This window comes from Taeniopygia guttata, chromosome 8, assembly GCF_048771995.1.
Source record: "Taeniopygia guttata chromosome 8, bTaeGut7.mat, whole genome shotgun sequence".
NCBI lineage: Eukaryota > Metazoa > Chordata > Aves > Passeriformes > Estrildidae > Taeniopygia > Taeniopygia guttata.
In genome coordinates this window covers 5,195,839-5,211,569 of record NC_133033.1, presented here as the reverse complement: position 1 = coordinate 5,211,569, position 15,731 = coordinate 5,195,839, and positions in this window count along the sequence as shown.

Below are 15,731 nucleotides of genomic sequence, written 5' to 3'. Positions count from 1 at the left end.
GTCTCAGAGGAAATAAAAATATTCCTGTTAGATTCAGCAGAGGAACTCTGCCAGGTAAAGGAGGGTTTCTAAATACAAAGCAATACAAATTCAGCTTTTTCCCTCACAGCTGCAATGGTAGGGATGAGCATGTACCTGTCCACCTGCTTCAGCCCTTTAGACAGGCTGGGATGGAAAACTCCCAGAACACCTGATCATTCAGTCCTGAGTTTGAGTGCCATACTGAATTCAAATCCAATTATTCTGCATCTATCTGTTAGCCAGGCAAACTATTTATTGCCTTTTCTTCAGCTTTCTTCTCTCATATGAAGTTCTGCCCTTGTCTTTCTGGGTTTTTGCTTCCCTGGGAGATGCCAATTTAATAAAGAGATTTTGAAGGATATGAGTCCAGCTGTCAAATAGAAGGATCAAAGCCTGGACACCCATTTTCATCTCCTGGTTCTATCAAATGGGCAGTCAATCTATTTCCATGGCTCTTAGCCAATAAGATCATCAATGGGTCACTCAAATGTCAGCATCTGAGTGTGCAGAGCTGTGTATCAGCACAGCTCAGCAGGTCCCTCCTTGGCAAAATGAGATTTTGGGGAAGAACAGCTTTCAGTGCAAAGCTATCAATGTGCAAATGCCTCAATGCAAACACTAAGGTAGTTTGGAGAGCTGTAAAATGAATACACAGGGACAGAGGCTGGTGCTTTCCTAGAGTGACGCCTCATTCAAGACTGGGTAGACCAGGAAACAGGAATCTGTCAGGAATCAGTCCAGCACTGTGCATTGCCTTTTGTCTTTTCTTCTCTTGGAAAGCACTGACTTACTTACCTTTACCTGGAGGCTTAGCCTGCACTTCTCACACAAGCTTGTCTCTGTTGCCAGCACATTTTCCACTCAAAAAGATAAAGCTTGTGGGGATGAGTGGGTTGTTACAGCAGAGCTGTGCTGCAGGGCCTCCTGTGTTCTTCCAAGTGTTCTGTGGTGGGTGTTTGTTTTCACTTCTTTCAGAATCCATAATGACTCCATCCTTTCTGCTTTTCCCCAGCGTTACCCGCTGCACATGAAAGCAAAGTCAACAAGATCAGTGGAACTAATATCATACTGAGTTCCTGAGGATAAGTAATCAGAATTCAAGCTATCAGGAAACAGCCTAAAACATAAGATGCTCCAAAATATCTGGCAACAAAAGGCCTTCACGGATGCAAAAAAATAGCTTTTTCCCCTCTGTGTTTTGAACACATTTTGGTTTAATCTTTGGTGGACCAACATGTAAACCCAATTATCTCTGGGGAGAAAAGAAACCTGGATGATAAATGGTGTAATGCCAATTAAATCCTAACATTAAGATGCTGCTAAGATGACTCTTCTCTGACTGGAGTGAATTGGCTTCCCTGAGAGAAAAGCATTGTGAAAGCTTTTTATGATCTTCCTAAAACATACTACATATTAAAATAATAGTTCACTGTCTGAAGTCTGGTATAGAGGTTGGATTCTGTCCTGATTATGAACTATATGGATATTTTTGCATTAGGACTTCTTCTGTATTTTCTCCTTGCCAGGATGGAGAGGATTTAATTTAAACCCAGGCAGTGAAGATTTTAATGCAGAATTCTGACCTGGTAAAAAAGCAGTGGAGCAGACCCATGTGATGAGAGAAGAGGGTTACAAAGTCCTGCCTTCTATTAATGGATTAATTTATACTTCCCAGATATTTCCAGGTTTTACTGATAGGACTTCATCCTTTCCAGACCTGAGTTAAGTGGGCCAAATCTATCTCTGGTGGAGGCCCACTAAGACTGTGGTATTACTGTTCTGTGACTGACATGCTGCAGAATCAGATTAGGCACCAATTTCTACACTGCCCAATCCCATGAACTGTCATGCTGCCACCCACACTTACAATCCCTGCTCTCTTCAATGTAGGACTCCATTTTACAGAGGTCCTGAAAATCAGCAGTTTGGCTTTTTACTGAAATGAGCAGAACATAAGCTATTTTTCTCACAAAAATTGAGTTAATTTTTACAGTATATTCATTATCTATAGCATAGCTGCATACAACGTGTTTAATTGGTCTTTGGGATGTAGGAAGCAAAACATTGCCCAGTTGGAATACAGCTTGAAAGACATTTTCCTGATTAGGAATATAACTGAATCATGGTTCATTAGCAGATTTCTATCTGGAGATGGAATCTGGAGAGGTATTTTCTAAATTATGTGGTTTATATTAATGCTGTCTAGTCAAACAGACAGTCTGGCTGTATCTCTGTAAGTGTTATCACGATCTCTGACAGAACAAAGCTTGAGTAGGTCTCTCTTAGTAATTACTCTGCAGAGCGAGAGCTGAGCTCTTTTGCTTTTTTTCTCCCTACAATTTTCTATTGAAAATGGTATCATTTTACTTAATCTTTTCTACTGCAAAATTGGATGGAGTTTTTGATCAGCCTTTTTATGACACTTTTTCAAAAATGAACAGCTATATTGCATTTTTTTTATTGCTCCAAACTGTTTTTGAATCCTTTGACAGACAAATTTATTTCTCTTTCATTATGTCTCTCCTGTAGATTACTCCTTGTCACAGCTTCTGCCCTCTTTGCCACAAGAACTGGACCTGTCCTTACTGCTCTCTAAGAAATGGAGTGCAGGGGATATTCTACCCAATTATGTTTTCACGGGATTCAATCAGTTGAGCTATGCTGATTTCCACTAGCTGAGGTCTTGGATGACTATCTCTGAAATAAGCTGTCTCCTTGGTCAGAGAGATTTCAGGCATATTACTTTACATGGGTGGTTTCTCCAGTAAATGAGCCTTGCCTGTCTATCTTTGAAGTTTTAGTCTAAAGTGGATCATTTCTTGAACCATTCACTGTATTATCAATGCTATTTCCATTTAAAAAACCCTCCATTAACATTTGCCTTGAAATTCCAGCTAAAGCTTAGGCCAGCATGCAATTTATGAGAGAAACTGGAATTCTGTTGCTAGATTTGTTTCCTAAATTCCTTTGAAACCTTTCCAGGGAGAGATTCCAGTACTGCAGGATGATAAATGAAGACTCCAGGATTCCCAAGCAGAAAGACAAAGGAGGGAGAAGTTCTGTTATGCAGTTTTGTGCTTCTGCTCTTCACCTCCCTCACCTTCTGGCCAGAGAGCATTCAGTGTCTGTAGGTCCTGCTGAAGTGATGCAGGAGATATTTGGGACACAGTGTCATTTTTTCCTGCTCTCAGTAGCACAGGGATCTCCCCTCTTTAGTTGTTCCCTCCTGTTGCTGATAGATTTTGGCTCAGCACTGGATTTTTTTACTCATGTTAACAAACATGTGACAGCAAGTTCCCTGAAACTTCAGTTTCTATATCCAGACTGTTCCTACTCAAGAAAAGCTAAATAAGTTATACTTGGTTTTAACACTTTTTCCTGGGACTGCATGTTTAAAATTCTGGACAGGTTTGGCCTTGGGGCAGGTGGTGCAATGAAAAAATGAACATTCAGCATCTTTCCAGGAGAATTTCTCCTACAGCACTGCTTATAATGAGAGCTTGCTACTCTGCTGGTTTATGCCAAGTGGAAAGGGAAATGCCAGACACTCATGATTTATTCTATATTTCCTTCTTACCTTGAAGCTTCTTGATATCATTCTTATTCAGCTTACTTCTCCATTCTGTGCAACCAGACTCAACTTGAAGCAATGAAATGTTTTAAACAGAAATCATTTCACTATCTACTTTTCTCCCTTCAGCTCCCTGAAGGTGCTGCTCAGCAGGTACACAGAGACTGAACCAGCTTTGATCAGGAAGTTTGCAGTTGAACTCATCTGTGCTGGCTTAAGAACCCAGGTTCTGTTCCATAGTAATTTCTTACCAAAATTATATTACTTCTCTGCTTAGACTTTGTCATATTCATGTCTGTTCTTTCCTTTCTTCCAAAAAATCCCAGAGGGTTTTAGAAGATGGAAATTTCACCATTAATGCATTTCAGATCTCAGTTTAACTGACAAGCCATGCTTCTTTGCTCTCATCTAACTTACTATGCTTACCTTGATAATTAAAAATAATTAATAATTTTTTAATTATTATTAATTATTAAAAAATAATTAATAATTAAACAACCAACACTGACAGTATTTCCAAGGGTTGACAACCACATGTGAGACTGGACCATTGAAGGCAAGTCCAAAGGCTGTTGGATTCTGCAAGCTGCTCCCCAGGCAATGCTCTTTGACAAGGTTGCTATTGCTATTTTAACCTCTTTTTTTAAAAAAAGAAATTCAATACACATGTTTTATGTTATTCCCAACAGAGCCATCTCTCCTCCAAGGCATAACAGAAGAATGAGTTTTAATAGCAAAGCTGGACAGCAGTAAAAAACATTGCTAAAAAAATCAGCCACAGTTCTGATTAAAGTTGCTGCTCTGAGTACCAAGGGTTACAGTTATATGGAATTGAATTTTCAAACAGCAGAAGGTGTTTTGCTTTTCCCACCCAATTAATTTTTTGAAGCCTTCGCCTTTGAGGTTTTTTGGGGTTTTTTTGATACTCAAGGGTTTGGTGAAAGGTAACTGCAATTGGCATAAATGGAAATCCTGCACGAAGTTCTCTTGGGGATTTACAGATCCTCACAAGCTCAGCCAAACATTTCCATAAATATCGCAAGGAGGTCACAGCAGGTGAACTCTGCAGAACCTCAGAGAAAATTTCCACTGCAAAACTCTAGCAAGCATAGCTCAAACTCTAGCAAGCATAGCTCATGAGACTTGGAGCAGGACAAACACCTGCAGCAGGGCCTGCAGTGCAGGGGAGCAGGGAGGGGTTCTGTCCTCTCCACCTCAGCATTGTTCCCATGGGAAGAAACATTATCTCAACTTTCACTGTCAGCTGTGCACTCTAATGAATGAGCTCTCTGAGAAATATTCATAATCTGTGTCCCATCATTTTCACTGTCAATCTTCTCTTCTCATGCTGGGTTTCATTCCTTCAAGGGAACAGGAAGGTAAACTGCAGTGTGAGGTGCAGCCTTGGCAAAAACATCAGAAGGAATTTAAGTGAAGATGGAAACAGGTCCCCAGGGTGTGTGATCCGTCATCTCAGCAATTCCTGCTACTGGGCTTCACAATGCTGGATGCCAGCACCTTCCCATCACCTGACTAAAGTTTACCACCCCTCTGTCTGAGGGGGAAGAAAAACAAGATATCTTCCCTATTGCAAAGTTCAAAGCCCAACCTATTAGCTCACATCACTATTAATGTTATTTTACATTAATATATAATACGGATAATGCTTCTCTGTGGATTTCTCACATGTCAGAAGAAGGAAACACATGTTTAGTTAACTAACAGGATGCAAACAGAGTCTCAATAAATTAATATAGAGTAGCCCTGGCTTCACTGGTACTGCCCGAGATTACCAGAGAGCCAAATATAAAACAACACCAGCAGCACTCCCCATCCCACGTCATGAACAACAGGACATTAATTCACACTTAATCCAGGTTTCTCACAAGAGTCAATCCTTATTTTGTCATTGATTTCCACTGTGTGTGTCGTTCTCAAAGCCTCCTAACTCTTCCTAATTTCACTTACCTTTAAAGAAGCTGCATGGCCATCTTCTTGCTATGTTCTAATTAGTTTCTATCTCTCTTACAGTTATTTTACCAAAGCTCAAATTCTCACAAAACTGTCATATGCTCAGTAATATAATTAATAACTTTAAGACCATTTTTTTAATGCTGTGACAGTTTATCTTCTACTGCTATCACAACAAAAATACTGTTGGACAACTGCATCCTGTATAGATACCACACTTTAAGGTGGCAATTCTTACTGTTGATGTTTCTTCTGTTATCAGGAACTCACCAATCTCCTCTTCCCAAAGTTTTAAGGGATGCATTTAAACATTGGGAACAATTAGTGTATATGTGAATGGTAGAGGTCAGAGACAATTTAATTACAATGAAAATTACCCTGAAGTAGAGGGTCAGATTTTTGAACAATTATTATAGCACTAAATACAGACCATAATTTGAGATTCTAAGGGCCAACACAGTAAAGTGGGAAAACAACAGAAGTCAGTACTACTTGTCCATATTATATGGGAAAAATGCAGTGAATTTAAGAGGGTTAAAAATAAAGCACATTATCATAAGCAGGTTTCTATAAACTGGATTTCTGTAGACAGCTGAAGAAAAAGCACTGTAGCCAAGAGTATATGTATGACTTTGGCTATCATTCAGTCTTCTAAACAGTTGGAAAGACACCAGAGAGGTCTGGCAGAGAGGCGCAGAATTGATTTTATTTTTCTCCCTAACAAACCTCCATGTATGTATGATAAGATTTAAGGAATAAGATGTATAAATCCCAAGTGATTATTTAAGGATATCATTTAGCCTTGTAATTACTGTGGTCTCTTAACAGCTGCTATGTTTAATTGATTGCAACGCTTCGGAGCTGGAACGATTTATCTTGGAGCTCCATCTACTGATCCGAAGGCGGCACGACGTTGTTAGGAACCACCCCACTGCCTTCAGACCTGAGCTCTGATTCAAACCTGGTAAAGAAATCCCACTGTAAGGAGGGACGAAATCATAGCATCACCAACTGTTCCCCACACTCCTCCCGCTCCCCAAGCCTGAGGAAAGCACTGCCCAGACTGAGCACATTAGAAGTGAATTCATATCTGTCACATACCTTGAAGTTTCTTTAGAAAATGAAGACAAATAGAAAATAGATACTTTGATTTCTCTGTAGAAATCCAAGTATCTTTGCTTAAGTTTTTAGTCAGACAGCTCCACCTTCCCTTCATTAGGACTTAATGAGATGTACCTGAGTAAAGTCATTTTTCTTTGGTCCATTATAATTTTCTTAACAGATATTCAGCACTGTTTTAGAAAACAGAAATCACTTAAGATTTCATCTTTGGTATTCAGCATGAAAAACAATCAAAACAGGTTTAATGTGAGCTCTCTTTAAAAAGAACTAAATTGTTTTATCAAATAAGTTATACCAGATTGTTACAGAGAGACTAAGGAAAATTAAACCTGTATGAACTGTAACAAGGCATTTGGAAATAGACTACATCTGAAATTCCAAACAATGGAAACAAGGCAGAAAGAACAAACACTTTCTTTGAAATTGACTGTATCAAGACAGAGCAGTGGCTACATACTGAGATTTGGAGATAAATTTATCTTGCTGTCTCTTTATTCTAGAGAAAGGATGGATGAGATGTGACTTGTACCTCCCTGATGTGGCAACTGGCATTGATTAGAGAAGTTCTAATCAATTCATTTGATTGCAGCAAAATGCCCAAATAAAGCAAAGTGCCCAAATGAACTCAGTATTCTGCCATCCTGAACACAGCTCCCAGCATTAAGAGTGGCCCCAAAAGGAATATTTATCACTGCAGTGACAATGAAGAGATGGACAGCAGCAGCACTTTGCTCCATTGCCTGGGGTACGCCGATCAGCTCTGAGTTTTATGAGTGAGGAATCCACTGCATGAAAATCTCTAGAAATGTTCTGGCTGTGCTAGCACTGCACACAGCCTGCTGGCAACAGAGAGAAAAGGGGATGTGTGTGGTCAAAAATACTCCATTTTTTCAACAAAGAGAAAGAATGCTAGAGGCAAATGCAGTTACACCTGACAGCAAAATGACCCAGCCAAGCATCAAGTGCACTAACCTCTGTCCAAGCTAGATTCTACTCAGAGGAATAAGAATATTCAAAGAGAAAATCTAGGACATTAAAAGTCTTCTTTGGAGATTTGTTCATATAATAAAGCACAACAAAAATCTTTTTGTAGGATTCTATTTCTATCTTGAGGTCTTTACTGGCTATTAATTAAAAATGTATTGTCTGCTTAGATAGACAAAGATGTCCAGGAGCTCAAGTAAAAGATAAAGAAAATAGATGCCATATAATTAAAAAGAATTCTGAAATATGTTTAATTATGTATTTTATCCTCTCTGAAAAGCAATTTAAGTACGTTTCCTTTGCTATCAATAATGACATTAATGAGATGATTTTCAGTTGTCTCAAGAACCCAGTAAACCAAGGGCCCCTGGGGCACTGTAACTCTGAAATCCAGGGTTGTGTACATAGACCTTGCATGCACAGAACAGCAGCTTCTTTTGAACATGGCTGCACTTCCTGAAGCAGTGCTTTCAACTCCATCCTCTCTAAATGTATTGTACATGTACAATTTTTTTTTTATTATGCCTGATGCACTATAAACACGAAAAGCTCCGTTGATTTTACAGGTCACCGAGAATACAAACAACACAGGACAGAGTTGTCACTGCAGCCTTTTCTTTCTCCTCACAAGTTTTGCTTTGTCTCTGTCCTTGCACAGAGAACACCCACCTAATCCATAATATTCTGCTAATTATCCCTTGCCTGGAACACTTTTATCCCTAGGAAAATTCCACCTGCCACTGTGACAGAAACAAAGTATAAATGCCTGGCATAAAGGAATAAAATCTATCAGGAGCTTATAACATTTTCTTGACAGAACTGTCTAGTTCAGTTTGAATTTCTAGAAACAGCACTCTGTTAAAAAAGAATAAGCACCCACCTCCCCTGGAACCCATTCCATGGATTCTTTACCTAGATCCACCCGCAACACAGAGAAATTTTGTCACAAGCTTTCAGAGACTGCAAGCAGCAGTATATCAGCTCCTGCTGGGGAGGGCCCTGGCTGACAGAAAAGACCAGGCAATGCCATGGATAAAGCTGTTGGTGCCAGGTTCCTGAGCAGGGCTAGTGATGCCAGGGCCTGGTAGCCCTTTCTGCCCTGCTGCCCCTGCCCTTTCATCCTCAAAAGAGTTTATAACCACAGCACAGAACAACTCTCCCGGTGCTAAGGAGGCTGAAGAAATCTCCTTGCCCAAGGAAGAGCTGAGGAGCAGAGGGCTTCAGGAAACTTATTTTTTGCGAGAATGTAACCACTTAGGTTTAGCCTGGCTCCCTCTCCCTCTCTCCTTTTTGCCCCTGAGTTGTGGTAAATGAGCCACCATAGCCATGTACTGTTGCCCAGGTACTACCAAAACAGCAGGCACCATCATGGTGGCTGCAGCCAAGAACCCTCAAAATTCCAGAAGAGCCAGAAGAAAGAAACACCTCAGTTAAAAAACTTACCTTTTCCTCGGCTGCTTCTTCTCCTGAGGGCTGGAATCCTCTCGGCCTGGCCTGCTCCTCCTGGGCACTGCTGCCCTGCACCACCTGCCAGGCTGGCGGCAGTGCTCCTCTTGCCCGGGCGGCCATGTTGTGCTTCCCCTGGCACAGCGCCGCCTTGAAGGATGGGTTCATGCTTCCTTTGTGGAAGGAATGCAACGCCCACTTTAGCTACTCCATATTTTGTGTCTCTTTTTCTACTTCTTCCTCTCTTCCTGGGTGTTTTTCCCTTCCAGGGCTGCCACACACACCACAGTAGCTCTGAGCTCCGCTTTTCCCCTGAGGTGACCATTTTCTTTTTCTCACCTCAGCCCCTCACGAGGTGCAGGGAGGGTCCTGCTGAGGCACCTGGGCTGGCAGGTGTGCAGGGACCCCTGAGCAACCCCAACGTGCATAGGAGCAAGAAAACTGCCATAAAAATGTCCCTCGCCTTGCCCTGAGGTGCACACCAGCCCCAGAGCCAGAGAGGCTCAGCCGAAGGCTGTGAGGGGAGAGTGCTCTGCCCTCACACCTCTGCACGTCCAAATGGCGGCGGCGCTGCAGGGCGGGAAGGGCGCTGTGAGGGAGGTGAAGGCAGAGCTTTCTGTTGCTGCAGTGCCACATTCGCTGCAGGGCGGGAAGGGCACTGTGAGGGAGGTGAAGGCAGAGCTTTCTGTTGCTGCGGTGCCACGTTCTTTAATGGAACTCCTGCATTTGTTAGATCCAGGCTTCCATTGTCCAGACACAAAGAACAGTCAGTAGTGAGCGCACCCAGGCCTCACAGCTGCAACATGGACTGCAGGATCACTGTTTGCTCCCGGTGAGTTTGGGGGGCTGAATCTGGGGGGGTCAGCTGCCCCTTGTGGTTCCCTTCCCAGCATTTTGACTAAAATTTCCACATAATCTGTGCCCAACTTCCATGTTCACACAGAACTTTTTTTCTTTTGGAAAATGCCACAGTTGAGGATGTTCCTTGTCTTTGCAGTCAAGTCACCCTGGTACATGAAAAGATAAGCACCAAAGTTTAGGAAAAAAAAAAAAACTGAGCATATACTGAAACTCTCCTTTTAAGTCTTCTCAGAAATGACGCTGTTAGCAGTCACTATTTATGCCAATCTGTCTGTACATGTATTACATGCAAATGCTGCCTGCCTGCACATGAACATCTGTGAGCCAGACTCTGCCCCGCTGGAAATGCACACTGGTATGATCCTTTCATGAGCTGTTTTGGTTTGATTTTTGGTTTTGATTTTTTTTTTCTCTTGAGAGTACTGGTATCAATTTAGTGCAATTTCATTAAATTTAGTAGAGCTTTTTTTAAATTCTACTGAGAAGAAGAGCTGACTTTTCTGTATTATGTCAGTCTGAAATGATCATACATAAGGTCAAATTTTGTCTTTAATCATTTTTGTTTTCAATAGTCTTTACTAAAAAGAGATGGATATCAACCAGTTTCTTCTTTCTTCTGGTTTAATACTGCCTAAACTGCATATCCACAGCATCAGACCTGTTATACAGTATTTCATTGCTGATTGCCAGCTAGACAGGGGAACTCTTCCTAAGTAACAAGTCTATTGCTTTCTTTTTTCATTGTTTTATGTATTTAAATTAACAATATATTCCTATATTCTGAAAGTCTTCTTATGAGCAAAAATAAATTAAAAATATAGATTCACTCCTCCTTCAGGTTCCCAAATAAATTTTATTTTCTATTAGTCATCTACTTATCTAAATCAGGCTGAAAACCCTGAGCAAAATATCTCTCATTTTCACTTCATTCTGTAAATTCTGTAAAGAGCCTCCATTATTTTTTCTGTCCTCTCTTTCACTTTTTTTCTCAGATGCACTTTTTCTTTCTAAATTATTTTAATTTACTCAATTTTCAGTCTGTCTTCCTTCACCACATACTCTGTTCTTCATCATTTTCTTCTTGTGATTTTCCCCCTGTAAACCCCCCTGTCATCATGGAAACCCTGTAAAAGGGAGATACTTTGCTTCATCATTTTTCATCTACAATTGCCCAGAGTTCAAACCAAGAAAATTAATGACTTTGAAACCAGTGTGTAGTTTTCTGCCAGGTACACAGTCTTGCAATTTCTCCTTCTTTCCCTGTTATAAAGTATAGAGTAAGTAAACCTTGTACATCTGTGAAGTTTTGTAATTCCCAAAAAACCTTACTCTGTCCTGTGGAGCTTGGAGGGATGCAGAGCAGGCTCCTGAATTAAATACTCTGACAACAGAATGAATTCCCTAATCCTTCCAGTCATTTAATTGCAGTGTTTCCTGTTCAGTTCTGCCATTTGCATTTGAAAAATCATGTTATTTTCAAATGTATTTGTATTCTAAATAGTGCATGGTCTGATAGTAGTGACATTGCCACAGAACAGTTTCATGCATAACATACAACCATGTGTAACTGTTTCTTTTCACAGTTGGTTGTAAAAAACTCACAAACCCTAAAACTATGGGGTTTTAATTTATTTTGGCAAAGCCCTAATAATTCACATAGAACTGTAATTTATCAATGGACCTTTATTATGAAAATAAATCCTAGTAAGAATTTCTTTGTCAGGGACTTTGCAATTAAAGATAAAACTACCTAGAAAAAAAAAGTAACATGTAAATGTAACATGTAAATGTGGATATCAAAATGGAAATTATTATATGTGAGGTAAAAAAAAGAAAAAGAGCTTAAAGCACTGAAATTGGAAGGACAGGATAATCTCTGTCACTGGGTTCTGAAAGAGCTGGCACATTAAATTGCATGTCCAGCAGCAAGAATTTTTAATAAAGCTGCTGACTGGTAGTAGAGCACTGCTGAAAAGCAAACCTCTTGCCACAATTTCAGAAATGGAAAAATGTAGAACCAGAAAACATTAGTGTGACCTCAACAATATTCAAGAATCTAGAAGGTTTTTCCTTTAAGAAAAACATCCATGTGAGTAGGAAAAAGAAAATGGAAAATGGAAAAATTGCAAGCTAGGTTTACCAAAGGTGAAGCAGATTTAGTGAATGTATCTCTGTTGATTAAAACCATTTCTTCAAAAGTGATGCAGATAAGATCTATCAGGCTTCTGCAAAGAAAGTTGTGAATAAAATGCTAAAGCAGGCAAAGCCCTTGGTTGTGCTAGAAGAGGAATTGTTTTCTCAGGGGAGGATATTACCGTAATTCTTGAAAGATCAATACTGGAATCTGCCTTATTTAATATTTGCAGTAATGACTGCCACCAAAAAGTATGCTAATGAAATTCTGCAGAAAGCAAACACTGAGAGATATTACTACCACAGAAGAGGATTAAGGGCTCAAACAGGAAAGAAATAGATACTGTGACAACTGGAATAACAGACATGGAATGAAATTTAAAAGCATATAATATATGTATGAAAAACCAACAGCAGGAGCTCGGCCCCTGGAAACAAAACACAGAACAGATCCATTAGTGGAACAGAGGCTACCTGTAAGTCACTGCTGTGAAGAATTTGTGGCAAACTGAACACAATGCTAAAATATTTAAGGTTTTGTATTGCTAATAAATATATGAAAATATTAATACAACTGTACAAGGCATTCCTGAAATCTCACGTCAAACATTTATTTTTATTCTCTGTGTCTGAGTGCTAGGTGGAAGTGTGCTATAAAAATGGGAAAGCTTCTCTTCTTACTGAGATAATGAAGATAGTTCATCTTCTTTCTCCAGACTTATTATCAAGGCATTAAAAATCCATAATATTTACCAGTTTACCATTTTGAATCACAAGACTGCTGGAGAGATCAATGTCATGATAATGAGGCTAATAAATCAACACTAAAATAGATAATTTTGAGAGGATGGATACCTAATTATTTTCCCTTAAAAATCCACATTACACTTTATTTACTACCTCAACACAAATATTCATTATAATCTCTACTTTTTACAGCAAGGAAAACTCATTTAGATAAGATTTCCTACAGATAATGATGTTTTTTGCTTTTTAACAATTTGTTTCTAAAAGGGTAGCATTTAAAAAATAACACTTGGGAGAAGTGAAGATTAAGATCTGTGTACCGACTGAGGCTTGTCTGAATTAAGAATGGACGCAAATATTTTACTTTAGTTATGACATTGTCTTATTTATTAAAGAAAATTATTATTTTTCTTAACCTATACCTTTGTAAAAGACAGATATTGTGTCTAATTGGTGCATATATTACATCTACTTTTCTGTCTTTGGTTAATAATTTAAAATGTAGTACAGATTTGTACAGTATAGGCATGTATAGATTTTCTATTAAAAGAGCAGGAAACCTTTGGATGCTTGCCAGTAAATATTCTGTGAACATTTCTGCCAACCGCAAATAAGAGTCACTATCATTAACACTTCAAATTTAAGGATACAGTGTGCTCAAGAATACCTAACTTGTTTGGTTTTGTATGAGTTAACAGGTAAGGAATGCTGAAATAAAATATAAATATTGTTAATATGCAATTTCAATAAACTTTGTAGATACACACTTTATTCAGGAAGACTCATCTTTATGTGAATGTATTAATTCACTTTATTATATGTATTCATGTTAGTGCCTTCATTCCATTAAATATTGAGAGATAAATCTTAGATTAAATATGTGAGGAAGTTTACTATAATACTGAAAAACAACGTGTTCCAGATCAACATTTTCAGATGCATTATCCAGGGAAAACAGGCATCATATGTTAAGAGAATCCTAATAAACCTTAAGACAACAGTCCTGTTGTGTGCAAACTGATTAGAGTGTGAAATCTGTGGGCTTAAACTGCTTTGAAAGGAAACTCAGCTTTGGGAATAAGGACATTTCTGGTGGTGAAGTTCGAGGATAGAGCTCAGTGCACCCCCTGGATGGACACTGTGCAGGAAATCCACTCCCTGTCCCGCGGTTATTGCCCTGGAATGTCAAAGCAGGCACACCACTCCTCCTGGCAGAAATGCACCTCCTGTCCTCAGCTTAAATGTGGGATTTTGGTAAGACTTCGACCCTCCAGTATTTAATTTTAAATAAAAATGTGTGTGTTTGCTGGTGCTGGTATTTTAAAGATGACAATACACATGTAGAAAAAGTCAACTGCTGCTGTTCTGCCAAAACTAGGGATCATTAAGTGGAATCATTGCTCATCATCAACCATCAGGTACCATGACTTCCCACCACTGCCAGTCTTGTATTTCCTGTTATTTCACATGCCCGGGAGAGGCTGGGAAAGCAGAGGTCTGAGAGGTTCCTTTCAGTTGTGCTCTGCATGGCTGAAGGCTGCATGTTCTGCTGCGGGGTGATTGCCTTCCCTTCCCTTCCCTTCCCTTCCCTTCCCTTCCCTTCCCTTCCCTTCCCTTCCCTTCCCTTCCCTTCCCTTCCCTTCCCTTCCCTTCCCTTCCCTTCCCTTCCCTTCCCTTCCCTTCCCTTCCCTTCCCTTCCCTTCCCTTCCCTTCCCTTCCCTTCCCTTCCCTTCCCTTCCCTTCCCTTCCCTTCCCTTCCCTTCCCTTCCCTTCCCTTCCCTTCCCTTCCCTTCCCTTCCCTTCCCTTCCCTTCCCTTCCCTTCCCTTCCCTTCCCTTCCCTTCCCTTCCCTTCCCTTCCCTTCCCTTCCCTTCCCTTCCCTTCCCTTCCCTTCCCTTCCCTTCCTTTCCCTTCCCAGGGGAACAGGCTGCTGCCCAGGAAAGAGCCACACAAGGCTCTGCCTGCAGCAGCCACTGCTGTGGAGGTCAATCTTTCCAACAGCACAACCCTGCAGCTACAGGCAACCTTTTGTGACAGTTGGGTCCCACAGCTCCCGGGAAACTGAAAAGATTATTTGGTGTCTTTTTCTATTTGTTTTCTGGAGTTCATCAAACTAAACTTTCCTGACTTAAAATCAAGTTGGATTTAGATTCAAAGGAAATACTGCTAACAACCTATTGTCTGATTCTGTTATTTCTATGCTTCATAATAACTAATCTAGCAAATATTTTCATTTATTGTGCTGAAAGACAGTCTGATTTCATGATCACAAAGCATGAAATGCCAAGGAAATGTGCCTCTTTGGTTTCCCTCTTGTTTCTGCAGTGAAAATATTTTAGTATAGCTTCATGCCTGTGCATGCTTATCATTAAAACTGTCAAAGCTGCTGGTCAGCTGTCTGCTACTTTCATGTCTTCTTTGTCCATAATCTCTGCTGTCACAGGTGATTTGCAGTCCTCTGTTGAATAAGTGGACTTATTTTTTAATTTGCTGAATTGAGGAGGTAGAAAAGAGGATGGTGTCCTATCAATGCATCAATTTTATTTCCTATACCACTGTTTACTTTCTACATTGTGTTAGTGGACTTTGAAGTTCCAGGAGCCAGCTGAGGTAGCTCACCAACACATTTCATGTTGGAAAGAGAGAAATGGAAGTTGTCTTAACACAGCAAGGACTTAAGTCTGTCAGGGGAGGAGAGCTTTACTCCCTCATTTTGGAGACAGGCAGGCATCCTTTCAACTTAACTTTTTATGTTCATATTTGCAAAAGTCCTCTCCTGTGAAAATGTTTCCCCAATATACGTACATACACTGTATATATAATCTACAAGATTATATTAAATTGGAAACATTATCTTGTCATTGGTCATAGAAAAA